Below are 25140 nucleotides of genomic sequence, written 5' to 3' on the forward strand. Positions count from 1 at the left end.
GCTGATTTGTGTGTTCTCTTAATAGAAGCGTATTAAATAAACAAAGTGATTACACTATTTTAAACATTGAAGTTTACTTAGCGACAGCAACTAACTTCGTAATTTGGCGGTTGCGCGCCTAGGCCTGTACTCTAGTCGGCCTACATGCATTTTAATTCATTATCAGACATATTAAAGTCTATCCCTCTCCCCTTACTGCGTAACGTGTTTTTTATGGAGTCCCCTATATTTTATACAAAAAGTATAATTATACTTATTTATTTACTAACTATTATATAATATTTCTTACAGTAAATTATTTTAGCTTTCATTTTAAAATTTGGAACTGATTTGTCGAGAATTCAGACTATTATCACAATTGATGTATTATATTTAGATGAGACAAGAAAAAAAAAGTTCCACTTTGTAAAATTATATTAGTTCAATTTTATCTCCAACGCTTTAACGCCGGATGACCGGAAACTACCGAATCCTGTTCTGTGATTATTAACGAATTTGTGCTAGTTAATAATATTTCAGTAATTAATATCACAATGAAACATACAGCTTTAATAAGTCAATTAAAAAATTAGTTCATGAAATATTAAGATATCATTAGCTCGAATATTAACCGTTAATTTGATTTCAGAAGGACGTGCTGATATACGATATACGACGAAGCAACACTATACCTACCACTTATCAGATGTCAGATGAACACGAGAACAGATACCACATGAGGAATCCCTCACAAGGATTCAATCAAAGGAGGATGATTAAATAATTGAGGATGTCTTGGTGCTTGTCTATCGATCTGACTAACCTTTACCTACCAATTTTCAATTAAATGTTTCTTCCGCAATCCCATAATTCCCAAAATTATGATTTGATATTGATTTTGTTTGTAAGAAGTTTAAGAATTTTAGATATGTTATATTATTATTTTAGCTATGTCATATTATTATTAGTGCAATGTAATATTATTATTTTAGCTTTGTTACATTATTTATTAGCTATGTTGTATTGACACTTTAAATTTATTGAAATTAAGATAAAAAATTATTTAATTATAATTTAATAATTAATTTAATTAGTAATACATTTTAATTTGAAAACCTGCATTATTGCAATTGATTTAATTACATGTTCCCAATAGAGTCACACGAACTAAAAATATCTCTCACTGTAACAATAATGTCAATTCTAAAGTGACCTCCCAGGTAATTAAGGGCATAAAGCTACAATTAGAGGCGCTATACGCTCGCCCGTCAGTGGGCCGCTTTGAGCTGGCAACTGCAGTCGCGAGGGGGTAAGAGAAACGAGGGGAGTTATAATATAGTCGTTTCACACGTACACATATTCTTTGAATGGCTATTTCTGTCTAATGCGTTCCGTTCATTTAGCTATGTATGATGTTATTTGTAGCCATATTATTCATTCGCACAAATTCGTTGTGGCTTTTCTTTTGCCGTGCGTTTTGTTATTCGATTTAAACATTGATGAATTGGAAATAGGAACGTGCCATATTTTTTGTTCGATTAGTATTAACATAACGCGTCTTTGTAGTTACGTCAATGACTCTATGTTTAATTATTTTAATTTTTTGAGCATTTTAGAAATATTTTATATATTTGTACAGCACCCTTGAGGTGATTTTTCATAATAAATGCGCTATACAAATAACCAAGATATTATTATTATCGTTAATAAATCCAATTAATTTATAAACTCCCTTATATGAACTTAGGACACAAATATGCAGAAATAGCAGATATTTTTAATAGAAAAAAATTACAAAAAAGCATTTCCGGTATTTTTGAAAAATAGTTATTAGTTAAAATTTTGTTTCCTAGTTTTGTTAAATAGTTGTCATATTAGTATGTTTTGCACTATATAATTGTTTTGATTTTATTTTTTCTAAAAAATGTTTTATTCTGTATTTAAAGGTACTTGCACCGTAAATAAATAAATATTGTCTATTTATGGTCTACATAATCATCTTAGATCATACGACGTACGTTTTGAATACTTCAAGATTAATAAAGTTAAAATTAGAAGGCAATTGACTGCTCTAATATGTTTACACAAAATAATTCACGGCCATCTTGATCCTGTATTATGTCTTATCAATATGTTCCCAATTAACATTGTTTAAGACGCCATAGCATGTTTGACCTGAATACATTTAAAAATAACATTCCCTATGTATGCCTCGGACCCAAATGTGTCGACTATGTAATAAGAGTGTGCTAAAGTAGACACTTTCGTCAATAATTTGTACGAATTAAAAAAAAAGTTCTGCTCTTATGTTATGTTATATTATGCATTACTTCCGTCTCTATTTTTCTCGGTCTTTCAGATTTTTTTTTGTATTTTTATTTCTTAATTTTTTTAAACCTTATTTTGATATATGTCAGATCTGAGTAGATTTTTTTTATTGTTGTATCTATTTGTGCATTAACTGAGTTTTATAACTGGATTGTTATCACGTAAGTGAGATCGTCTGTAAAAATCCAGTATAAATAAATATTTACATTATAACAAGGGTAATTTTTCATACCTTGACCTACCAGGAAAATTTGACTTACCACAAAGATAACAATTTGATAATAATAATGTTTGCGGCAAAGGGGGTTGATTTATGGGGTTGTTCATTTATCTCCTAAGGGTATTTGTCTTTGTGTGGAGTTACAAAAGGAAATGCACGAAACTTGTTATGGGCCCCTATGTGAAATATTATCTGCTGATTGCTCTGTTATATACAATTGTACAAATAAATGTGAAATAAGGATAAGGGAGAACTGAATCCAAATTTGTAAGAATAGTTTAATTTATTTGCCTGGAACAGAGAATAATATTTTAATGGTATTATTCATTATTAATGCATGTAGTTACTAAATTAGTTCTTTTAGGAATATAATTAAAGTTTTCTTACTTCATTATTTAATATGATATTATATTCGCTTATTTATGAGCAAAACATAACAATAATTGTGTGTGTGAGTAGATTCCTTACGGGCGTAAAGAAGCTTTGAATGTATATGTTTTGTCTTGAATCTAATGTTTGTTTTGAAGCTTCATTATTATTAACAGGTATATTTATACAAAAAAACAGTTCCAATTTTAAAAATGACACTTAAATTGAAAGCAAATCCTAGATCTATAGTTCATTGACAGACACACAACCAATGTGTTAAATTTCTAAAAATGTGTAGGTATATAGGTATATTTCGGAAAGAAGAAATTGAACACAATGAAACATAGTTATTTCAGTCAATGAACTATAGATCTGGGATTTGCTTTCAATTAAAGTTTGATTTTCAAAATTGGAACTGTTTGTTTGAAAAATTCAGACAAGCGATAAAGTGCTTACCTACACGGAGAGAAATCATCAAATAAACAGGCCATAATAAAACATCAATTGAAGAATGTTTTATCGATTTGATTTGATAATTTACCATGACGATACAAAAGAAAGTCGCTGTAATCCAAAAATATTCGGATTTTCATGTACACGTGTTCCGAATCATGATGATCTGACATATGTTCGTAATTAACCAAAAGTTTATAAGCAAACCTGTTAATTCATCGATAATGACTACAATCGTTTTTAAAGGGAAATACCATAAATTTGAAGAGATTCTTAATAAATTAACAATAGTCATTTTTTCTGTGTACAATATAATATTTTGAACAGAATTTATTTTTAAGTCGATATTTCATATCCTGTGACTATAAACAGTTATCTCCTCTTCGTGGGTGCTCGAATTGCGATTAAACGCAGCGGTTTTGGAACAGCTGAAAACGCTGGCGTTTTGACTTATTCTATTTCATGGTTATACTGAAATAGAGATACATAAGTAAAAACGCCAGCCGCAGCGGGTGTTTGTATGCGGTTTGACGTTTTCAGGTGTTCCAAGTACGACTGCGTTTAATCGCAGTGCGTTAGTACACTTACACAGAACAAAACGATTGGAGTCAACATTCAAGTATAAAAAACACATTTAATGTGCGTTGACATTTATTAGGTAAAACTTACGATTCTTGGCAGTGTTCACAATTTTTGTGGTCATTTAATCTAAAATATTACAACTGAAATAATGACCTCTCTACATCCATCTCTCCATCGACCAAAAACGTATTCGCACAGATTTTTTTTATCGATGTACAGATAAATCATATTTACTATCTGAGCGTAGCGAAGTCCTGTTTTCAGTTGCGTCTGTTTATAAAATAAAATAAAAAATGGTGGCCGTTCAAATAGTTCAGTAAAGATTCTTTTTTTCATATCATGTTTTTCAAATGTAAATTCGTCGTGTTTATTTGGAACTTTTTTACAAGCATTTTTTCAATATTATGAACCCGCATGAAGAAAGTTTTAAAAAGAACTGTCATTAAAGATAGTGAAGTTTCTTTGGACAAATTCTATTAGCAGTTCCTTATTGGATATAAAAAAGTTACATCAAATATATGATTTATAATTAATTAGGTAGGCATTAAAGTACCTCCTTACAAATCTTATAAATTCGGAGAAAATTTTGGTATTGATTGATCAAATAAGAGAAAATTAAAAACATATTTTTTGGATGCGAGGTCTACTGTTCACATAACTACTAGTTATGTTGTTTCAAAACAATGAGCATTGATACTCATGGACTTATTATTCTGAATTTAGTTTTCCATCTCAGTCCTTATTTAACTTCCGATCCTGTAATGTTATATTATTTTTGTTTACTTTGCAGATTCGTCCTTTACAGAACTTCTAAATATACGGAAGAGATAAAAGGCAAGAAAATAAAGTACCTCGTGGCTGCCAAGCACAAATGTCCGGAGATTCCGCCAGTGAATCTGTCCTGCTTGCTTGTGCCTTAAATCCTTGGGGAATACGTTGCCTAACAGGGTTATTTCTGCGATCTAAGAGTTTCAGAAGACCTTACGTAAAAAAGAACTATTGACCCTTAAGTTTGAGATAAATAAGTCATATAACCAGAAATCAGCCTGAGTGGTAAATTCGTTTTTGGAACTTTCAAGAAAGTTGCTATTGACACTGTGTGACAGGTACCCCCAAGTGGAGATGTAGGAGGTATGGTATGACACACTGAAATTGGAGAAATAGCTTTGGAATAGTGATGCAACCAATAGTGATTTGGCCGAATAGCGAATACCGAGTATTCGGCAGTGCTCTCAGCTGAAGCGCCGAATATTTGGCCGCCGAATATTATCGTAACTGTTAATATGCAAACTGAGAGGATGGAAAAGTGGAATTGAAAATTAAGTATTTGATGGTTAGTTAGTTATTTAATTTATTTCAATTTACATTTTATTTGAGCGTTCTTGACTACCATACCAGGCTCATGCCCATCTCATAGAAATCGGTAATGTTAAAATGAAATAATGATATTATCTAGTAACCAAAATAAATATACAAAGTAACAAAAAACGTGCTTAAGCCAGATTCAAAATTTATTTGAATGATAAAAATAGATATTTTACGGAATACAGAATTCAATTTTTAAATAATAAGATTACAATGCAAACCTAATCCTTCTATGAGACTTCCATTTGGAAAGAGGCCACAATCACAGAGCTCATTAGACTTAAGGCGAACTGTATAAGGTTATAGAGGGGTAGAAAAGAGGTAGGTATTCAGAAATAACGACCAGTACAAAATAAGGGGAAAATTTATTAAAAAACAAGTCACGAAATATGTTAAGTGTAATTTTTAATTCATTTTTAACCACTAAAAACAGGTTCAAATATCCAATGTTGATCACGGATAGTTAAAAGCTACAGAGTATTGTTGAGTTGAGTGCTGTTTGATGAAAAGTGGGTGTGTGCTTGTTTGACACAAGCAAGTTATTTTTTCGTAAGAAGCTAAAGCTTATCTTAGTAAATAACTGACGAATATCTGAGAACCTCATTTTAGCGAAGAGTTCTTTTAAGGAGTTTATAGATTGGGGTTTAAATATAATTCTCAAAATTAGTTTTCGTAATGATTCAGCAATTAATTAAGTCATTTTATTCTCTTATACCCCTTCTCTATTATGCTGACTGTATGTACCCTCTACAGTTAAATAATCAAAGTGTTGTACTTAATCAAGGTTTATAAGTCACCTTGTTCTCTACTTGTGTTTACTATTTACCCCTTCTTACAGTAGATTGATTCTGCACTAGGAAAATGGCATCGGAAACAGACCGGGGAAGAGAAACGGTCGTAGGAGGTGCTAGAAGCAAGCCTTGACTCTTGTAGTTAAAACAACAACATTAAAATGAAGGCCAAGGGTTGGTGGTACCTGAAATAACTAAGCGTAGTCTTTGGAACAGTGGCGGTTCGTGGCCTACGGGGTTGGATACAAATTACCTAGAAATACACCTGAATGTAACTAAAACTATAAATCATCGCCTATAATCCTCTGAGGAGTGTAATATATTTTTTCCAGCCCAAAAAATCCCATAGCTATATGAATAAATGTTGGCCTCTTCTATACAGGTGTATAATATTATATTTTTTCCCTAGGGATAAAGGAATTTCACCACATTATTGCACCAGTAATTAGCGATTTAGCCTTGAGATACAATTCAGCGTTTCCTTGTAATTTTATGCACAAATAATGCATAATAACCCGTTTCCTCGAAAAAGACACACCGACCATTTCTAATTTCATAAGCTTAAATTTAACGTTGAACGCTCGTATTACTCATTATTTGTAACATTATTAATAATTATTAGTGATAAGTTGGAGCTATTTCTCTTTCAGCTAATTAAAAAATTTCTCTTTTTTCGGCTCTTTCCTTAGACCGCCTCATGACGGCATCTAACCGGTGCAGTGGCGATATAATTCCTCTAATTATACTTGCCCAGTAAACACACAAAAGCTCTTCTGTGGTGTCACCTTAAAAGCCTACTTTATTGCTGTTCCAGTTCTCTATTATTGCCGATCAATATTACGGGTCAAGTAGAGTCATTCTTCAAGGTCTGTCTGTGTTCTTTAACAATCCTTATTGACAAAAATATTGTAAAATTTATTCAGCGGTTTAAGACGGTATACTTATAAAACGCTTACGTTATTTGGTATCCGGCTCGAAGGACCAGTTTTCCCCAGGTAAACAATATTGCTGAATAACAACCTTGTTTGCGAAATTTCGCAGGCCAAGAATAGGCTTTAAATCAAAACTGTGCCCTCTATCAATTCCCAGGATATTTCACAGCTTACCCAGTAGGTACTCAACTAGGCACTAGTTTTTATCTGACAGTCTGGTATGTAGGGACGAAAATATGAATTTCTTGTGTTTTTTACGCGTTTGCACCAGTAAATCCTCCGATATTTCTGCTAAATCTCACTATTCTGGTAAGTTATGACGGTACATAATGGAAAATTCTTTACACACTCCACACTTCAAGGTCTCGAAAGATTGAAGGAAGTACCCGTTCTACATAAATACGGCCAGATTTTATATTTTATACTGCTTACTGCTTTAAATTTATCCCTGAAGACGAGTTGCTCGGTGGAAAGGTCTTATCGGAGATTTGGGGAGAGTGCTTGGCCCGAGGGCTTAAAAAAATGGACGCAATTTAGATGATCCCTGTCACATTCTCTATTCTGCCATAGTTTTCATTGTTGTTTACATTTCCCAACAAAAATACATGTTTTGAAAGAAACAAAAGCAGGGAAATTTGGGTTTTCCGTAGTGAATTGTTGCTTACCATTTACTATCTCGTGTTGGTAGAATTGAGGAGATTTAAGACGAAAAATTTACACAAATTAGGAGTGGGCGAATACACAAAGACTTTGAATTTATTTTAAAGGCGATTTTTTTTCTTTTTAGGAATGAAATTTAAGACGGAATAAAAGTTTTTTTTCAATAATATTTACTTAGTTGGACCGACTTTGTCCAATTTTAAAAACTATTTTCATGTTGAACTCTAAAAAAAAATTGAAACAAATATGATGGGATCTCTTCATAATTTTCAAACGTTAAATCAATATTTAAAAACTGCACAAATATTCTTACAAATACTAGGTACAATTTATGATATTTATTAGACTGACAATTTTAATGATAATAAAGAGTTACATAGTAAAAGTTTCAATTGTTACATACAATTAAAGACATAAAATTGTAAAACGTGGGACTGAGCACATTACCAAATAATATTATACGAAAAAAATCAATAAATATATATCATTACAATCCATTTATCGTTTTCATCTTTTGTTTTAGGCCAAGATCACTCTTAATGGGTGAAAGCCAATATAAAGAATAATAAAAAAAAATCTTTTGTTTTAAACTGTGTGAAAATAAGTGTTTAGTTCACTTATTGAAAAACCGCCCTGTGTTGTCAAATTACAAACAAATACTAAATTCGTCACAATCTTTGAATAATTGGTTGAATGTGAAAATTTCTATCAACATATTAAAAAAAGCAGATTGGAACAAATTTTTCAGCTACTCGGGAATCGAAACCCTGCAGACAAAATGTAGGAAAGCAAAAATTGCCACACTATTAAGGCCTATGGAAATGAAATAAATTAGATATACATAGATATTTTCAAGAATAAAAAAACAATTATTTTATCTAATTATTAGGTAAATTAATAGTTAATAACATCACACGTAGTTTTAAAAAAATATTTGAGAAATCAAAACAAAAATTGAAAAATACCGGATCTAAAGACAAAAACTATATACAAAAAATAAAAAACCCGAACAAAAAAAAAAACAATTTTATAAATAATTACTTTAAGTTATTTAGTAAAGCCTGAAGAATGATAAATAATGAAGTCTGTTTTTTCGTGGGTTACTAACTAACTAACTAACTAACCATCACGCCGTTTCTCCGCAGGGGTAGGCAGAGAGGACGGACCGCCAAACAACTCGGTCTTGGCAGACACTTCCTGCCTCATTAACATTCATACATCGTCTCATACATACTCTTCTATAATTCTGACTCTTGACATGGCCCGACTCGAGTATCTGATTCACTTGATCATGCCATGTCTTCCCCGGGCGTCCCCGACTTCTGCTACCATTCGCATTTGCATCATATATGCTCCTTACACTCCTATCTTTGCTCATTCGCTCTACATGCCCAAACCATCTAAGCGTCCCTTTCTTAATCTTACTCATTACGCTTACATCAGCCTTGCATTCTTTGCAGATCTCTACATTGCTCACACGATCAAACATGGTTTTACCACACATATGCCTCAGGGATCGCCTCAGGGTTACTTGTTTATTAAATATGGTTGTTACGACATTTACACCATACACGTGTAAGGTAGTATATGAGAGCATACACCACCCACATACAGGGAGCCTACTCAGTATCTTTCGAAACTTTTCTGCCGCCGGTTTAGCCTCGACACAAACCCGTATCAACCCATCCCTTACGGTGTTAAAAAAATCCTCGTCCTCCGGTGCTATACACTCGATAAATATTAATAATTGTAATTACTTAATGCAATACATAAATGTATCGCGGAGGAATACCTAAGCCTATTTGAACTCTGTGTTTAGTTTATTTAGAGAGATATTTTTGAAGTGAAACTTCTTTACGCGCGTCATGCAATTTCGAGGACCGGAGTAAAACCGACTCATGACCGTCACGAAAAGCCATGATCATTTCGCTATAGGAGCCTAGCTAATATTATATAACTAGTTTAGGTCACTCTCCAAACTCAGCTTCGCGGTCTAGAGGCAGAGCGCCCGACTGTTGTCGTGAAGAACCGTGGTTCAATCCCCGCTTAAACTTTTTTTTTCTTTATGTGATTTTTTTAATACGAGGAAAAGTGATAAAATGCTCTCGTGCTGCGATTTTTAGATATTTTGACTATATGATATTTTGGTCGAAATATAGCTTACAAATCGAGCCGGTAGAGTCGCTCGGTATTTTGATTATTTATTTTTATTTTGAATCATTAAAATTACTAATCAAGGCCAATATCGCGACTAATTACCCTCGCAGACGTGCGTGACAAGTTTTTTTTGTAAAAAACACAGCCGGACAAGTCAATTGAGGAGTACACGTTGTATACGCGGTTCTCGTCGCGCGAGATACCTCTCGTCTAGAGGCAGAGCGTTCGGCACTCGTTATGCAGGACCCGGGTTCGAATCCCATATTTTTATAACTTTTAATTTTTTTTATCACATGCTACTTATAAATATGTCAATAGACAGAAAAAAAGAGAATGAAATGAAAAGAGAGAGATAAGAATACTAAAAGTTTCACTTCCGTCGTGCGTAGGCTTGCCACACACTGTATTTTTTTTTTATTAATTGGAGACGACGTTCACTCAGTTGACCGCCGGCACCGGCAAGGAAAGGTAAAACCCCGAACTTAGTGGTTTGTTAACCCTAAAGATACAGAGTAGACCCCCAGATAAGATCACTGTCCTTGGCAGATAGTATTGTTGTAATTTCCGTAATTTCCAAAATACACTGTTTCCCGCCTTCCCTCTCACTTCACCGCTCACCGCTCGTGCGTGTCAGTTCACTGGCCACTTTTTTCCAAGGGTGAGTGGTTTATTTACATTCTAAGTTGACACAAAGGTGGATTGAATAATCGTTACAATATTGTATTTGTATGCCTTTCTTGAAAGAATTGAGTTTTTAAATGAACTGAATGATACTGTGCAATGATTACGTGGGTGTCCCACAAGGCTGGTCCATGTAGCCAATGATATTTTTTTAAGATTATGGTCATTGGACCGCGAAACATAAGAGGTAAATAAGGTTGTTTACGTTTTTGGACACCTGAACGGGAGAGAAAATTTCTCACCCTCACGGAATATATTATTGGGTATTTTCCTTTATCCACGCGTAGGTTTATATATTATTTATAAGAAATAAATACTGCTAGGGAAGGATTAATTCAGGATTAGGTATCTACATTGAAGTGAAGCTAACATACTCATGAAATTTTAATTTTTGTTTGAAAAGCTTTTAGTTCCGTTTTCAAATTTGAGTTTTTTTGCTTACAATACTCTTCATCTCTAAAATGCTAAACCGCGCGGAGAAAAATGAGAAAATGAGCTGTTTTATTGATATCCCGTTAAAAACGTGATGGCAATCCATTTCCTGATAAAATATTGCTCCATTCAGAATACGCAGGTGTTCTTTGCCTAATGACGAAATGCGACAATATTAGTATTTTCATAACACATTCGCGTTTTACTGATACTTTGTTATGAAATCTTGTAACGTAGTTACTTCAAAAAATGTGGATGCAACTTGTTTTTTATGCAATGGCAACTCGACCGGGGAAGTGGTGTTAGCGGAAGGAAGAGGAAAAGATTGTGTGGGACATGAATTTGTTTTTTTTTTGCGGGAGGATGCAGTTTTTTTTGGCAAGACCGAAGACGGGTTTTGCCAGGAATTTTAACGAAGTTTAAAAGGAGTGTGTTATTTCTACGTAGTAACGTAATTAGAGGAGATTTTTCAAAACCGTTGACGGCATAATCTCCTACGTTCGCGAGACTACCAAGATGAAGAAAATGGCTGACATGGTTGGTGCGGGCGTCTCCTTTGTTTACTGCCCGATCGGACTTGAAAAGAAGCCCTGCTTCTCCTGATTATGCTGAGAGCCTCGCTATCCTCTTCACTCTCGTATGTACGCAGTTGGATGAGAAATGATCGGAAACAGATTGCACTCGCTTCGTTCCTTTCCTATAAGTTGAGGTTCAGTTCGGCAGTTCGGCTCGCGTATGTATACGTAGCATAAGAACGCGCCTGGAGGAGAATGATGCCTTCAGCCACAAAACACGCGTTCGTAAAGTTCCTCTCTTTTTCTCTCTCCCTTGCTTACTATGCCAAATATAATAATTATTAAAAGAATTTTAATAATTATTTTATCAATAATTATATAAATGATAAGTAATAAGTCATAGTAATATTAAACGACATAAATATGTGTAACAATCTGTCAATTCATTCGTTAAAGCCTGCAGTACCGTTTTTAACAGGATTAAGAATATTTTGAAGAGATTTTTAATAAATTAGCAATACTTTATATCAGTAAGATTTCGCCCTGCGGTAGAATTTTAAAAAATTTCAAAATCTAAATACGAAGGTGAAAGGAAAAAGTTAATCCGAAATATATAAATAAATCAAAGAATTTTGGATGATTCGTTTAGTAATAATTACTTTGTGCATTTTATTTTTTATTTTAGCGAAATCAACATAGCGAAAAATAATCTGACAACGTTAAGAGATAATAAGGAGATGGAGGTTTGGTAGGAAGCGTTCAAAAAGAAGAAGAATATAGATTGAAAGGGATATATTATAATGTCACACCCCAAGTTTTTGCTTCTTTCGAAAAAAAGATCTCCGAGTAGTTTATTATAAAAGTATCATGATATATTGAAACCATTTTAAAAGTTTTTTTTTGAATAACCTAATGAGTAACACGTATTTAATATTTAAAGATAGAAATAGCGATTCTCAAACGAAGTTTGAAATAAAAAATCAGAAAAAGATTCTTTCGCAAATTGAACCCAGGACCTCAGCTTTGCCGGAGCATTGCTCTACCACTGAGTTAATTCGACCCTCTACCCTTCTGTCACATTTTAACTGTATCATACTTCGACTAAGAATTTCCGAAATTATTCATTTTCTTAAAGTTTATTTTTAATCTTATCTTTTATCTTTTATTATTATAGCCATCTTCAGATAATAATCTAGAACCGATAAAAACAGGTCAAAACATAAAATAAGTCGAAAATAGTTTAAAAAAATTTCAATACATCATTATAATTAAATTCCATCACGAGTTTTCATAATAAAAAATAGAAGTAATAAAATTTTCTCGTTTGAATTATGCGATAGTTATTTGTAGGGGAGGCAATATATAAAAAAATAAACGCTGTTTTAATTAATGAATTTAATAAATTTTCGCTGAAACCCTGTTAAGTTACATTATCAAACAGTAGTGCCGCAGATAAATCAGCCAATCGGAGGCTTTGTTATCAATCACTTGTCGAGATGGTGAGCGGTTTCAGCAGCCCATAGATCTCCAGTTGCCGAAACACAACACAATGGAAAATGAAAAATGTTTTCCATTTTGATCCAATAATTTATTCCGCCTGAAAAATTATGTTATCCGGAAAATATACGTATTTCCTTGGAAAGAATTTGCTAAGGAAACGATTAGGGATGATTATTTTTAACGCTCCATAAAATGTTAAAGTTGAATATTAAAATGGTTCGCATTTTTATAAGTAAGAGCAGAAAATTACGTAGGTTATTTTCTAATTTACAGGCGCTTTAAACGCCAAATTATATTTTAACTTTGTTGAATGTTCCGTGGGGTATTATCAGATTTCATTTTGAATTCCGAGATTATATTATTCCCAGCATTTATCAAAATGTGTTACCTTATTTTATTTAGATATCATTTAAGGTCAAATTTGTACCGATCGATTTTGTATCGATTTGTATACAAATCAACAGTTATTCTGAGGTTTATGATAATTTGAGCACTTGACCTTCAAAACAAGAGGAAATTCACTGTAAAACTCTGCGTGAAGCCCGAGCAAAGCCAAGGAGTTTAGCTAGTATAATATATTAAATGATGAACACTTTCCATATTAGAGTGCTTGTAGTGGGTCTTGATAATACACCACTTTATTGAATTTATGATACCCACACTTATATAGACAGCGTACGTTTTTCTCAAGAAACGGTTACTTACTAAATATTTATAAATCTGACAATATTTCAAGAAAATTTTGTGGAACCGGTTCCCTTTTCTCAGAAATTCTGATCCCATAAAATGAAAATTATCAAAGGAGCCGGTTCCCCTTTTCTCAGAAATACTCTAGCCATCACCCAATGATTTGATATAACAGGTTCCAAGAGTAACTGGACAAATAATCGGTTTCCACCCTTAACATTGCCCAACCGGGTGGCGACGTATCTCCCCTTCCTTTGTACCAATTGTACAGTCAGGGGCTGTCTTGTGAGGTGTCACATAAACAACAAAAAGAAAATGGAACCACAGTGAAAGGAACAGTTCTCGGCGCTAGAATATCGTATTTCAGCTTAAAAATGGCGCAAATGGAACAATAATAATGATAATAATATTTGGCTAATTTATAAAGCGCTTTTTACGTGAAAAATCACCTCAATGGTGCTGTAAAAATATATTTATTAAATAATAAACTTAATACATCTTGGTATAAAAGACAGATAATATTATTCGCGAACTCGCTCGTCGTCGTTTATCTATTAGAGTTCCGCGTTTGAAGTCTGAACTATTTTAAAATTGTTGTATTCAATAAAATGTATTGTCCCCGTTATCTTGCTTTGCGCAGTCGAGGCTGTTTTCGGAGCAGGGACAGAAACAGGACAGTTCGCTATGCTCTAGCTTATCAGAGTTTATGACGTTAGGAAATTAGGAAAGGAATTCACTGGTAAGTAGGTACAAGTGCGAAATACTAGAGAACAGGTATTCCGGTATAATTATTTATTCTAGACGAGAAGCGTATTTATCGTACTCAGTAAAAGTATCAATGTGCATTACAGATGATGGACACTGCAATGCTGTCCGAAACGTTGGCTAAAGAAGGAGTTAGCGCAACACGGCATAACACCCCAAAAACAAATAGCAAAAAAACCTCTAGTAATGTTAGTTCTGCTTGTCACTCTCCTCCCTACTAGAGGAGAGACGTATTTAGTATACCCAGTAAAAGTTCTGGGTATTTTCATGCGGAACTTTGTACTACCTTGTAATATACCTACCTAAATACCTTGTTTCTTAGTATTTGTAAATATCACTGGTCTTGAATTAATTCGTACTTTAAAATACTAGTGACTTTTCTCTCTGGTCTGTTAGAAAATTGAATTGGGAAAAGGGAAAAAGAAGTATTTTTGCACCGTACCCAGTAATGAAAAGTACTCACAGGACCCACCTCTACACTGCCCCCAACCTGCCCGCAGATACTCAAAAAGGGATTTTGTGCTCGGTATTTTTGTAATTATACTTATAGCGAAAAGTACTTATTAGAGGTGTAAAAGTACTCAGTAAAAGTACCGGGTATTTTCATCCGATACTTTGTACTTGTGACAAATCTCCAAAATACCTGGTTCCAAAATACTCACAAGTATTTTATACTGGGACAAAATATTTTTATTAGTTACTTTTACCAGGTATTTGTGATCGGCATTTTTGAATGGTACTTTTAATGGGTATTTTCGATCGGTATTTTTGATGGGAATTTTTAATAGGTATTTTTGATGGGTAATCAGAAGTTTTTGTAACAACCCCCCCCATGGATTTGAAATATAAATATTTTGTGGGGAAATACACATCTGAAATTTTTCAGAGATATTCTCTAACAACACCCCCCATGGATTTCGAATAATTAATAACTAACTTTAATAGGAGAGTAGAAAATTTGTGAAGAATAAGTGAGTAGAATTTATGTGAGTAGTGAGTAGAGGAGAGGCGTATTTATCGTACCCAGTAAAAGTACTCGGTATATTCATGCCGTACTATGTACTTGTGACAAATCTCCAAAATACCTGGTTCCAAAATACTTGGTTTAATATTTGTATACAGGTCTTGAAGTACTTCGTACTTTAAAATATTACTGACTTCTCACTCTCGTCGGTTAGAAAGTTATATGAGGAAAAGGGACAAAAAAATATTTTTGCTTTCGTCACTGTAAAATACAGATGCCTTTTCGCTCTTTCCTATTAGAAAGGTGTACGAGGAAAAAGGACAGTTATGAGTATTTAGCCACGGTAATCTCCATTGTCTGATGGTGAATGTCTATGGTAAAACTGTTGACAGCTGAGTGTCTAATGTCTATGGAATGGTGTTTGATAGAATGGTTTATTTATGTTGTTTGACCTCTTCACATCCTGAACTTTGTGTACTTACTGCGCCGTTGTAGAGATTTTAATAAATTGTTTATCCGATATTAGCGAGATGGCTTTGTACCACTGGGATCTTCCACATCCGCTACAAGATAGTGGAGGGTGGCCGAACTCCACTATTGAAAAATAAAAAAAAGTCACGAAATAATTGACTTTTAATGAACCTTCCGTAGTATTCCAGAAATAATACGGAGGTAGAGGTGACGGAAAGGCTCCTGCATTGAATTTATCAGGTAAAAAATCAACATAAACATTCAATAACAAGAATCTTATGTCTTGAAAATAAAATACAGATCTTTGTGAGGTTATGATGTGTTAAAAAATTCTGGTAATTTCCTAGGTATTGCTGACTACTTGTGCGCACTTACTCTGATCAAATCACACACCAGGGTCTACCATCTTTACGAAGATGTATTCAGGGCAACGCAAAATGGTTAGTAGAAGAGAAGACTTGTTATTTTACATGTAATTTATTTATTTATTAATCTTAAGTTAGCTCACATCTTCGTGTGTGCTAATAGTTTTATAAACATATAAACATGTACATTGTTTGGCAAACATAATCTTTCTTTAAATATTTCAATAAAGTCACAAAAAAAAGAAACATTAATAATTGAGATAGACATATTTTCTTAATTCATTTTTGAACTTATTAATATTTTCTATTTTCTATCACATAATTCATCAACAATGTCACCGGCCAAATGACTGTGTTGAAAAAGTGTCATATTCATATCGATCAATTGAAACGAAAATATTGGCAAAACCAATAAATATATTAATCCACTGCTTTAATGCTTTTAGGAAGAATATGAATGAGTATTAGCGTTGATTGGAATGAACCAGAAAATCCAATTTCTGCTGCCGATGTCGTGGCGTTTTAAACAGGTTTTGAGTTAACAGTAAGTTACCTATAGAGATGATATTACAGACAGCAATGTAGGAAAACGTGTTAATTTTTCATGACCATATAATATAATATATGTTTTGTTAAAATGATTTTAGTGTTTCATGCTTAAATAATTTCTAGGCAGTGTAATACGCCTTACAACATTACGCTACGAATGTACAAAAAAAAAAAAGTGGGTGTGTCAAGCCTACGCAAGACAGAAGTGAAACTTCTAGTTTCAGCTGATGCTTGGCGTGGCGCAGTTCGCTGGTGTCTGAGAGAGAGGAAAGAAGAGAAGAGAGAGAACGTTCGTGAGCGGCTCCCCCACCTCAACAAGGTTTCACTTCAAAAATGCCACAGCCGAGAATCGAACCTCGCTTAACTGATTGAAAGCCAACCACGCTGAGCACCAACTGTAAGCAAAGCCGCATAAATTGATTATATTATGTAGGTTCTGAAAATATGAGAGCTTGTTATGTTTTATAATGTTACCTACATCACACCCAAAATATAATATATTTTTAAAAATAATGTACAATGTACAGAAATAGAATCCCACACAAGATCGCGTAGTGCGCTCTAGCGAACGGATATTTTATCAGAGGGAGATAGTTTTAATTTTTTTTTCTGTAAATTATTACATATTATCAAAATAAATAAATTAATTAAATAAATGTAATACAATTATCATAATATACGGATTAGATAATAATTTTAATCCAACACAATAACGCAAAGCGCGCTCTAGCGGAGTAATGTTTTATCACAGTGAGATAAGTGTTTTTATTATTTTGCAATATTATTTTCTTTTAAAAAATGTTCTGACCTACTAAAAAATAAGATATTGAATGAAAAAGGCGTTAAAAACAAAAAAATAATGTGCGATGGCCGAGAATCGAACTCGGATCAACTGCTTGGAAGGCAACTATGCTGACCATTACACCACCAACGCCAGTTGTCGGGATGAGCTAAGAAGCATTTATATGTTACTTCAAAACTTTGACTAGATCAAATGAACTTTAATCGGTGGTGGGGGTACCCGCATTTTCGTTTCGGTCATGAGTCGGTTTTACTCCGGTCCTCGAAATTGCATGACGCGCGTAAAGAAGTTTCACTTCAATAAAAAAACTTGCAAACATTGTTTATTTTGAACACCTGTAAGTAATATTATTCCTTCTTGTTCCTCCCCTCCCTTCCCCTCAACTTAGCTTCTCAGTGCCCAGCACGCCTTAGGTCCCCGTGACTCACCGTCCCCAGATACCCATGGTAGGTATAAAATATTTTGTACCTCAGCACGCCTAAGGTCCCCGTCACTCTCCGTCCCCAGTACCCAGATACTCAAAGTAGGTATAAAATATTTGTAAGTATTTTGTACCGACTACCGGGTATTTTTTTGTACATGTACTCATTGTACCCAATATCGGAAAGTACTCACAGGACTCACCTCTGGTATCAAGTATAGCTGAGCTAGTACGACTCTCCTCTAGAAAGAATTGCTAAGTTTAAGATGGGCCGATCCCGGCGGCACTGCAATGCCGGGCCAACCCGCGACAGGAGTGGAGCAAGCCCCGAACATCCCGTCACATTCCAAAAATCAGTTTAATATACTGGTCCCGCATTGCGGGAACTATCAGATATTAAGCTGATAAGAACTAGGAGTGAGCGTTATTTAACGTAACTAGATACAATAACTAGTTTCGTCGATGTAACGGAAATAACTAGTCTCGATAAAATTACAAGTAGTTATTTTTGTAAATGCGTTATTTGGTGTTGGGTGTGATGTAAAGTAGTTTCGGCCGTTTCGCATGCGACCGCGTTTCAGTAACGCCGCGTTTCGTAACGTAACGCGGTAGTCGGCGCCGTCGGCGGGACGGATTGTTATTTGTTATGCATATGTGAGACTAGTTTCGGTCGTTTCGCATGCGACCGCGTATTTCCAATCTCTGCCGCGTTTCAGTAACGCCGCGTTTCGTAATGTAACGCGGTAGTCGGCGGTATTGTTATGTTATGCATATAAATCACCATTAGTCCTCGTTTCAGTCGCCTACGCGTTTCGTTGCTCTATCTATAACACTTGTACACATTTTAATATTGACAGTTATTTTGAAATATTATTATGTTATTTTTGCTTATAAATGTATCTTATGTAATAAATAAATAAAAAATAAATCTGTTTGTATGAGGGTGACGACCGTAATTATAGAAGGGTAAGCAGAGAGGATAGACCGCTTTTATTACCTCCAATGTTTTGTTTTACATTGAAAATAATTAAATAATTTTAGCGCGACTGAAACGTGAAAGGGATTGGAAATACACCTCCCGGGCAGCCGAGCGAATACCGCACAAGAGTCCCAACTGCTCCCGTCTGGAGCCAGTGCGAAACAATTTATTTTTGGGGTATACCATGTAGCGCTACCCCCTTCTTTAGCCAACGTTTCGGACAGCGTTACAGTGTCCATCATCATACCGCACAAGAGTCCCAAAAGCTCCCGTCTGGAGCCAGTGCGACTATGGCACCCCCAATTGAGGTATGTTGTGAGTTGTGAGGCTGAAGGTAGTAGGGAGGGGAAGGAGATGGGGTAGATGAAGGTGGGGAAGTACCTGGCTATTCAGATCTGGTCACTAAACACGGCTAAAGCCATTTCAAGCAACGTTTCAATTCTGAATGGTGGTCTTACACCAGGGCGATACTGAGTGTATCTTCCTGTATAGATAATTTAATAGTACACAACTGCTGCCCCTGTACAAATGTCAAGTGCGCCACACTGTAGAATTTGGCAGCCACCTCGGGTTTGGAGCCCCAAAATACCTGAAAACAACCCTTGACTCTGTGCAGAAACGGGCGGTCCGTTTGATAGATTCCCCTATCTTAACAGAACGGATTGCAATCTTTAGAGCACAGACGTCAAGTTGGTATGCTGTCCTTGTTCTACCAGTATTTCAATGGAAGATGCTCCGAGGAACCAGCATCATTGATCCCTTCGGCACCGGTGAATAGTCGGGAAACACGCCAAACGCGGGGAAACACGCCAAACGCGGGCAAACACATGTAAGTACACGGATGACATTTGTCACGCGAGGACGGGTCGCTTCTACGAATCGTTATTTGGTACAACAGCTCGACTTTGGAACGGTTTGCCGGCCTCTGTGTCTCCTCCCTCCTATAACATGGGTATCTTCAAGGCCCATGTTCACTCCTTCCTTTCCTCAAAAAGACCCTCCACCCAGCATCCCCAAAGATGACATAGGCCCTGAGGGAAATTGCTTCCCTCCGGGCCTCCTGTGAGGAGTTAATATAAAATATATATAAATACATAATTTAAAAATTTCTCGAGTGAATTCTAGTACTTTACGGCCGGGCGAGCGAAAATTCCCGAAAAGCGGGAGTCCCCGTCTCTGGGAAGCGACAGCGAGTGACCCCTTTTTGAATTTAAAGTTAAAGTAAAATAATTAATAATTTAGTTTGTCTTGTCTCGTCGCAGTCGTTATACCTACTTGTGTATAATTTTGAGTACTTTCTTACGTTTATATGTTATTTTGGTGTTTTATGTAAATTTAATGTAACGTTTCTTTGTTATTATGTAAATATAATTAGTGTGGATTGTAATGAGTCTAAATAAAGTGTAAATATAGTGTAAATAAAGTGTAATATAGTATAAATAAAAACTTATAAAATCTCGAGTGAATTCTTGTACTTTACGCCTTTACGGCCGGCCGATCGAAAATTCCCGAAAAGCGGGAGTCCCCGTCTCTGGGAAGCGACAGCGAGCGACCGCTTTTTGAATTTAAAGATTTTAAAGTAAAATAATTTAGTTTGTCTTAGTTCATCGTTATTCATTATACCTACTTGTGTATAATTTTGAGTACTTTCTTACGTTTATATGTTATTTTGGTGTTTTATGTAAATTTAATGTTTCTTTGTTATTATGTAAATATAATTAGTGTGGATTGTAATAAGTCTAAATAAAGTGTAAATATAGTGTAAATAAAGTGCAATATAGTATAAAAAAAACTTGTCGATAGTATAAAAAAATAGTATAAAAAAAATGTCTCGAGTGAATTCTAGTACTTTATGGAACTTTTTTCAAAAACTAGATAATGAAAAAAAAGCGAAATGCAACAGTTGTGGTGAAGTTTATAGCTTCAAAAGTTCAACCGCGAATTTGAAAACACATTTGAAGCGAAAACACCTCCATGCGTATATAAGCATTTGTACCGCACAATCAACGGCAAGGACCCCAGAACAAAGTCGTGGGCAGGAACCCCCAGGCGATGTCCAACCTCAGCCCTCGTCATCCAGCTCCGATGCTGCGTCAGCTTCTACGTCCACTGCTGCAAGTACCATACCCATATACCGCGCTGCGCAACAGCGCATTGATAGCTACGTAATTGGAAAAAAAGTAACACTAACTAAAAAAAGACAAATTGATAATGACCTTGCTAATTTATTTATAGATAGTTATCACCCTTTTTCTTTAGTAGAAGAACGTGCTTTTAAAAAATTTGCCCGACACATACCTGGATACGAGTTACCATCTCGAAAAACTGTCTCTAACATTCTCATTCCCACATTATACCACCAAACAGTTCTACGAAAAAAAGAAGAAATAAACGATATTGAATTTCTATCTCTAACAACAGACTTATGGACGTCTCGGGTCAATGATGCTTACATAGCTGTAACGGGGCACTATATAACAAAAGATCTTGTTCTTAAAACATTTTTATTAAAATGTGCAGAGTTTAAAGATATGCACAGCGGTGCGAATATTCAAGCTGCATTGCTCGAAACGACCAACGAGTGGAATGTAACAAATAAGATAAATTTTATTGTTAGTGACAACGCAGCTAACGTCAAAAAAGCCATAGCTGATATAGGGTGGAAGCATTACGGATTCTATGGCCATACGTTGAACTTAATAGTGCAAGATGCCCTGAATTTAGTCCAAGCTTCTTTGGATAAAGTCAAAACTATCGTCCGACATTTTAAGACAAGTACAGCAGCGCTAGAAAAATTATTAAAAGTGCAATCACAGGAAAAGCCGGACGTGATACCAAAGCGCTTGATACAGGAAGTACCAACCAGGTGGAACTCTACGTTTGCTATGTTACAGCGATTTGTCGAACTAGAAAATCAAATATGTGCCACTGTTGCAATTCTTAAAAAAGATTTACCAATCTTAACTGTTGAGGAATGGACAATGTTTCACGAACTGTGCAAGGTTTTAAAACCTTTCGACGAAGCTACGAAAGCTATGAGTGGTGAAGATTATATGACAGCCAGTACCATCATAGTCATGACACGTTGTCTTAGAGAATCATGTAATCAACTGCTTCTGGAAGGCTTTACTCTAATTACAAACAATGTAATTACTGCACTTCGGACAGGCTTAGATAAAAGACTAGAAGGTGTTGAGAGAAGTCGAACATTCTCGATATGTACAATTTTAGACCCAAGGTACAAAATGAATGTATTCTCTGACACTAATGAGGCAGAAAAAGCAAAGAAAATGCTGGAAGAGATACTTGCAACTGATATAAGACGGCGACATGGAGAAAACCAACCGCAACCGCAACAATCCACTTCAACCTCAGCTTCCATACCGGTACGAGATAAATTTTCACCTTGGTCCATTTTAAGCAATATTGTCGGGACGCAGCAGCAGCAGCAAGTAGGCACACCTTTGTCGTGTGCCATCAAAGAAGTAAACTCTTATTTGAAAGACAATATTCTACCAATGTTTAACGACAGTGGGAAATTTAACTGTCCATTGCAATGGTGGCAACTTAACCGTCACATTTATCCCAACCTTGCTATACTTCTGCGCAAGTATGGCAACATAATGGCAACTTCAGTTCCGTGCGAGAGGATATTCAGCAAGACAGGGCTCACGATTAATAACCGCCGCACACAATTGAAGACAAACAAAGTTGCCCAATTGATGTATTTAAATGTTAATTTAGATCCAAAAAGATTTTTGTTAGAGTCATAAACTCTTTTAGTCATTAAATAAAAATAAAAATGTAAATAATTTTTATAATATTATAAGACTTACAAACTATGTGTAAATAGCCAAACAAACAAAACAAGTGTAATGAACAAACCAACCAAATAATTATAGTGTAAATAATAAAAAAATATCAGTGAAAACGATGAAAAGGTGTAAATAAACAGTAAATATAACGTGCAAATAAACTGTAAATATCAATAACCATTGTATATTATTCGTGATTAGTCGGAACTAATTAATTAATTAGTCCGACTCGGGAGACACGCCAAACGCGGGGCCAACACATGTACATGGTTGACATTTGTCAAGCGAGGACGGGTAAGTGAATGAAAATAACTAGTTACAAAAATAACCGTTTTGAAACAGGTTACGCCGACCAAGAAACTTGTTTCGTTACGTTTCTTGAAAATGACGTTACGACCCACGTCTAATAAGAACAGCTACTACACTTTGATCTTAGCCAACAGGCCGAGAAGCGATATCGTTCAAAGTTAAATTGGGGTTAATATAGGCAGGCTAGTTACATTCGTACGCAAACAACGAACAGAAGTGGCGCCATCTCTTCTTGACGAAGTATAACAAACAGCAGCCTATAAATTTGACAAATATACAAACTTATCTGTCCTATTTTTAACTATTTTTTTTTTTTGAAATTCGTATATTTTTTTTGTATTCTAAATTGGTAATTCATAATAGCGACGCCCCACTGTACGTATTTTAATAGTTTAGTTTATTGGGGAAACAAACAGTTTTCCAATTTTATATAAATGATTTGCATTTTACATGTTGCATTAACCAGTGAGTTTCCACATAAGATTAATTTTACATACAGAAAAAAAAAACAGAAATTACCCATAGAAAAAAACAAATTATTATTGGTCATTCCATGCATTTCAAAATTGTTGCCGGCAATATATATGTAACTCAATGCCCATAAGCCGTTTAAATGTACATAAAAAAATAGCAATAACAAGAAAAAAACAGATTTTTTTAAACAATTTTAGGTTTTTTACTTAATCTTTGAGAAAAAAATAAAAGTAGTCAACGGAGAAAAGAAATTTTGATAAATTTTTTGTAAATGTTAATCGTAATAATATTCGCAAAATAGTTTATATTCCCCCAAATGTAATAAGGTACCATACTTACTATATTGTGTGTGTGTGTGTGTGTGTGTGTGTGTGTGTGTGAGGGTGTGTGTGTGTTAGACAAATATTTTTGAATTTATTAAGTGCACAATAAGCGCTTTATAAATCCACAATTAATCTTGCACTTACCAACGAAATACGGCATATAAATGCCGATTTTGTGCGTACGATTTTTGTATGTACGTCTGAAAGGTATGTTAAAATTAATGATGCCTTGAATATGGCCAACTGGCCATCAAATCTCTTGAAATCCTCCAAACAGGGAAGAAAAAGAAATTGTTAGAACAAAAACTCCAAAGAAAACCAGAAAAGATACTTTGACTCAAAATGGATGGCATGGAGAAAACAAATTGTATGGCATTGTAGAATCACACCATAGATCGGCTTATGTCTTTTTTTAATACCAGGGTGGAATTTAGCAGAATTTTGATGACAATGCTTTTTACTCGTTTAATCATTTTACTGATTCTCGTAGATTATTTCATCTTTGGTTTCGTCAGAAAGCACAGACAATGGACAACCCTAACCGACAGACGACATACAATACTGGTTAGGACCAGACTTGACAGGTGGACGGTTCCACTCCCAGCTGGATGCTGGAGATCTATGCCGACACCAAGCGGGAAATGCTGGATTGATTTACTAGATTGGCACAGTGAGAGCACAGAAACGAAATAAAGTGGGGTCGTTAATGAAACAAAACTCTACACAGGAATAACAAGTACCGTAGAACATGCATAATAAATAATGTAATCTTAGAAAAGTTATTGCGCTAATTTATTAGGAAACTACATTATCCTAATTTTTCTGTATTTAATCATTAAATACAACGTAAATGAATCTCAAACGAATTTTTTAAACATAAAAAATACGATCGCATTTAGGCATTGAACCCATACGGAGAAAACTGACTGATATAAAATATTTATGTTTTATTTATAATCTCTTCGAATTATTCGTAGTTCGGTTAAAAACGGGACCGCAGACCCTTAAGACAGATAGCCAGAATCTTAACGACGTAAGTGAAGCAGCCGTTCAAAAAAATTATCGACGCGCAGCCCTGGTGTATTTGTCAGACCTGCAGTTGAATTTGCCCTATCATAAAGTGGGAATCTTAATGACGTAAGTGACGAAGTCGTGTAAAAACAAATTTGGTGCACGGCCCGGCGTAATGGACGGATTACGGTCGACTTTTCCCTAGCAGATTTAGAACATCGATCTTTCCGTGGGGTTTATT

The 25140-nt window shown here is 34.8% G+C and overlaps 1 protein-coding gene and 2 pseudogenes across 1 annotated transcript in view; all 3 read right to left on the reverse strand.

The window, feature by feature from the left end:
• Nucleotides 1-25140, reverse strand: part of LOC149415653 (G protein-coupled receptor moody) — a 221933-nt gene that overhangs the window by 43803 nt on the left and 152990 nt on the right. The window lies entirely within an intron of this gene.
• On the reverse strand, nucleotides 18250-18429 carry LOC149415654 (U2 spliceosomal RNA; annotated as a pseudogene).
• Nucleotides 23072-23238, reverse strand: LOC149415655 (U2 spliceosomal RNA; annotated as a pseudogene).

The sequence above is a fragment of the Hesperophylax consimilis genome, chromosome 18, assembly GCF_061612785.1.
Source record: "Hesperophylax consimilis isolate HC1 chromosome 18, BYU_Hcon_1.0, whole genome shotgun sequence".
Classification (NCBI taxonomy): Eukaryota; Metazoa; Arthropoda; class Insecta; order Trichoptera; family Limnephilidae; genus Hesperophylax; species Hesperophylax consimilis.